Raw genomic sequence first — 5,000 nt, 5'->3', positions numbered from 1 at the left:
CAGATAACTGCATTTTTCAGTATTGAGTGTATTTCATTTAAATTGTAATAATCGAAATATTGTGCTTAACAGACAGTATATTTTGTTTACCCCTTGTGCCACCATTGTTGAGACCTGATAGATTTGCAGTGACAGAAGCTATGTGGACTGTGCATTATTTACCTATAACTGCTCATGCATTATATCCATAACTAAAAGAAATTGCCAGCGTTTACAGAAGGGTTGTTCCTGGTAAAATAACTACCATGAGAATGTACAAAAAATACAGAGAAAATATTTTGTTTCATTCATTTCCTCTCATACAGACTGACTGCATAGTTACTGATTTTGCTTGCTTTCCAAATGTGACATTACAAACAGTCTGATGCACTGTTGACAACTCCCCCTATGTCTGCCCTTCCTTGCCTCAACTATCGCACCATACAATCTAAATGTTCCACCCCATTTTCTCCTACCTCATTCTCAACTACACCTACATCTACTTCTCAGACATCTATCTCCTCTTCACACGCGCAAAAGAAATCCTACATTTCCTAAATCTACCCCGAGTCCCTTACCCATTGTTGTCATGGGGGGCTTAGGAGAAGGAGACTGAGGCCTAAGGCAGGGGATTTCCCCTGCCTTGGACCTGTATACTGAGTCTGGCATGCCATCCCTCTATTGACGTCGAGCCATTCTCTCTCTTCAATGCTATGCTCAATTTCACCAACTTTCCCTTACCAAACTATTCCACAATCCTTGTTTCCTGCCTTTACCTCTTCTCCACGTTTACCTACTCCTTTCCCCATACACATGGATACCCTCCTCTTCCATTCCCCCTTTCCTCACCTCCGACCTCTCCCACTTTCCATCCATTCCATTCCTCCATGGCTTATACCTAACCCTTGTATTTGCTCCCGTTTTCCCTGACTCACCAAAATCAGATATTCCCCCCTCTATCCTTCTCACTCATTTCCTTAGCCATGTTTCCATTCATTCCTCCAGCATTCATGTTTACACTGACGGTTCCAAATCCACCTCAGGAGCTGGATTCGTAGTGACCTTCCCAAATACACTCTCCCTCCTGAATCTAGTGTCCTTACTACAGAACTGTTTGCACTCCTTTTGGCTTTAAGACGCATATACTCACTCCCCTCTTCCTCTTTCACTATTTTTACTGACTCCCGTAACTATTTAACCCTCATAAAGTCTATGCACTCGACCAATCCCCTTGTCTGTAAGATCCAGAACTGGTTGTTCCCTCTGTCCACACGTAATAAATCTGTTAGATTTTGCTGGGTACCCAGCCATGTTGGAATCCCTGGCAATGAACAGGCAGATACTCTTGCACGCTATGCCGCAAGAGTATTAACTACGCTTCTCATATATTCCAGCTACGGATTATTACCCCCACTTTAAAACCTTGTATACCCGATGGCAATCTTTCTGGCCAAGCCTCCACAATAATAAATTACATCTGTAAAACCACCAATCTCCTCTTGGTCAGGTCCAACATCAACGCACGCTTACGTATTGGCCACGTCTAACCGACGCCTTTCTAATGTCACGCTCTGACCCGCCCATATGTCCTCTATGTAATGTCCCTCTTTCAGTTCCATACATTCTCTTGTCCTGTCCACGCTTTAATACAGCACGTACCTCTGCCTTTCCACACCTATCCTCCCTTCACCGACCTCCCAACATATCAGACATCTTTACAGAATCCCACAGCTTCTGCCTGGACAACCTGTTCTCCTTCCTCAGACGCATAAATATCCTTCACTTGATCTAACTCTGTTACCTAAATCACCATAACCCTTTCCCCCATCAACCCTTACCCAACTTCAACCTTTCAACGCTACTCTAGATAGTTGACACATATCAACTATCACCTGACATCCCCCTTTACTATACCTCCCTATAGTACTATATGACTAGATGTCTAGCACATTTATTTCGCTTTTAACCATTCTGCCTCAACATGTTTTATACGGTCTTTTCTTCCTCTTTCTTTCTCTTTATCTTCCCCCACCCTTCCCCTATCCGATTCTTAAGGTGTAAGAGCCGTGTTGAAAGGATGAAAGGCTGACCTTGTGCCAGTCATGAAGGCCTGAGGGAACCATGGGGCACGGTATTCCCCTGTTTTGTTGTTTAGCCCTTACCCTTCAAGGGGACCCTGAGGGGTGGATTGTTTATTTCCCCAACATAGCCAGAGCTTCCTATGGCCAGTAATGAAGAGGTAAACTCATATTAAAGGCAATGAGGCTTGCCCCTTCATCAGATAGCCCCACCGATTCAGACTTTCCCGGCTCCCCAACCCCAGGCTCTGCTTTGACCACGACTCCGAACACTACAACTACTCAAGTCGAGACTCCTAGGCTCCCAACCTCTTCAACTTCATCAACTCTACCCCACAACCTTCTGCACCAATCACCTCGTCTTCCTTGATTACTACCTTACAGCCTTATTCTCCATCTCTCCGTAATACTACCCCCCTCAACAACACTCCCTCTTCCACACGTCCCCGTCCTTCTACCTCAAACCCTACAAATATTTTAAATACTCTATTTAGCCAAGCCAAATGGGACCGATTTTCGTGATCCCCCCTACAGCTCCTTACTCAGGCAACACTCTTCCCTTTCAACAATGTCTCCAAAAGCACGTGGGCAGTCTCCTTCCGTATCCGACTCGATCGTTCCCGTCTCGTTACAGTTACATCTGAAACTGAAGCTATAGCATTATCAAATCTAACTGATTTTTCTGGCAATCCCCTTCCTGCAGAACTTCATCCAACTTTTAATACCTGTACCGGAACTGTCTCTCTCTCCCCAGCAAGCTACCCTATGAATATCAATTGGTCAGATTGTGGAAAGTACTTACTCGGCTGCCTCAAAGACCGTGGTGTGATATCAGTACAGTGCTACACCATTCCTCCTAGAGGTCATCGAAAAAAAAAACAATATTGCTAGAATTACTTTCCGTTCACTTGATCTTCCCTTTCGTATCTAAATTGGTGGACAATCCCTCCCTGTTCGACCATACCAACCTCCTCCCCGTCAGTGTCAAAACTGTTGGCGCTTTGGATATCCTGCCAAACACTGCCGTTCCCCAGACAGATGCCTCCTATGTGTCCAACCCGGTCATAACCGACCAAACTGCTCTGCACAATCACGCACTGTGGCGGCCCTCATAATGCATTTTAAGAGGCTGTCCCACTTACAAGTTTGGGTCTCAGATACAAACTTGGTCTCACTCTACGTGAAGCCAGACAGGAAGCACGTCAACGAGGCTTCTCTCATGCTCCCTACTCTAGGAATGTCGCTCGCTCTTCCCCTCCCCCTCCAACCCAAGATTTTCCTACACCCTCCCATATACCTACTTACTTCCCCACTTTCACTTCTACTTCCAACCTTTCCCAGTCAAATTATTTTGCCACTCTAAGTCCAGACACCCCAATCTCAACCACAGCTCCAATCTCAACTACAGCCCCAACACCATCCCCTCTCCCTCCCCGCACTACTCGCAGCAGACTAAACGTTCTACCCCTTCTTCAAACACACATTCACCTCCAGCTACCTTTGCTTTTATTCCTCAGACACCAGTCTCCTCTTCCCCTCATAAGAAACTTTTGTGTCACAAGACTCTCCAACCGAGAATACTGGAGAAACAATGGAAGATATTCAAAGCTATATGCTCGAGACAAAATTCCACAACTCATGCTCCCTCCACACTCGAAGTAACTGCCGATATTCATCATCCTCCTACTCATATCCCCCCTACACCCTTTACTCCTACTCCCTCTCAACACGGCCTATCTCCCTCAGCTCCGTCTCCTACCGATATAGCTCTCCTACATAGGAATATCCGCGGTTCCCGTTCTCACAGACCAGACCTTCGTCATATCCTTTCTTATAACCCATCCATTATCTACTTTCTGCTTTGACAACCTGTTCTTCCTTAGACGCATACATATCCTTCATTTGATCTAATTCCCTTAGCTAAGCCACCATAACCCATTCACTCATTAACTCCTTTACCCATCTTTAACCTTTCAATATTACTCTAAATAGTTGACGCACAGCAACTCATCCGTCACCACCCTTTACTATACTTTCCTATAGTGCTGTATGACCTTAGATGTGTAGCACATTTATTTTGCTTTTAACTATTAATAAATCAACTAGCCTCTCTGAATCTAACTCCTTTAGTTTACCGACCCCTGACTTCCCTTTAACCACGGTCTCGGCTACTGTTCGTACACCTCCCTCCTCTACATATGCTGGCAACTTCACCCATCCCAAATCATCTACCCAGGCTATTTCTCAACCCTTAAAAGACATCTTATCCTCACTCTCATCTTCCAGCCCACCTCCTGAACAATCATCTTCGCGTTGTACCTCAAACTTATCATCCACACCTCCACAATACAGCCTTACTTCACACCACTCCCTTCTCCTCCCGTCCTCATCCATCTACAATTCCCACTTACTCAAATCAGAGGTCAGCGAGAGTCGTACACCAATATTGCCAAGATTACCTTCCGTAGACACGACCTCCCCCATGAAGCTGATAATAGTGGAGGGATCTGCCCTGTCCGACCATATCAACTCCTTGTCCACTAGCGTCCTCTATGTGCCCAACCTTTCAAATTGCTATGCTCACTCACGCACGTGTATCAATTATGGTGGATCCCATAATGTATTTTATGGGATCTGTCCTGCCTATAAGGTCAGTTATAGACTCAGAGAGAGTCAGGTATCAGTTCTCAGATTCAAACTAGGCCTCACTCTCCGTGAGGCACGACTTGAAGTGCGCCGACTAGGTTTTCTCTCTACCTATTCCAAAACTGTCCTTTGTTCCACTCCCCTCCCATCTACTCAAGGTGTCTCAGCATCTCCCCCAGTAATTCCCTCTACCCTGAACCATCCTACCTCTACACCCTTTCTCCTCTACTCAAATTCTCTTTCGTCTAAATCCAGAAACTACCATCTCTGCAATTTTTCCGATGCCTACCTCTTCTT

At 45.4% G+C, this 5,000-nt stretch overlaps 1 protein-coding gene across 1 annotated transcript in view; it reads left to right on the top strand.

Moving 5' to 3' along the window:
• The window catches only part of SrpRalpha (signal recognition particle receptor alpha), a gene marked incomplete at its 5' end in the record, with an annotated part of 6,268 nt that extends 5,994 nt beyond the window's left edge, over nt 1-274 (top strand). The window contains 1 exon segment of the mRNA XM_070132924.1: nt 1-274. This exon segment is cut by the window's left edge and continues 545 nt beyond it.
• Nucleotides 275-5,000: the final 4,726 nt, after the last annotated feature.

The sequence above is a fragment of the Penaeus vannamei genome, chromosome 18 (genome assembly GCF_042767895.1).
Source record: "Penaeus vannamei isolate JL-2024 chromosome 18, ASM4276789v1, whole genome shotgun sequence".
NCBI lineage: Eukaryota > Metazoa > Arthropoda > Malacostraca > Decapoda > Penaeidae > Penaeus > Penaeus vannamei.
Note: the sequence above shows the minus strand (reverse complement) of the source record. Positions and strands in the feature narration are given on the sequence as shown.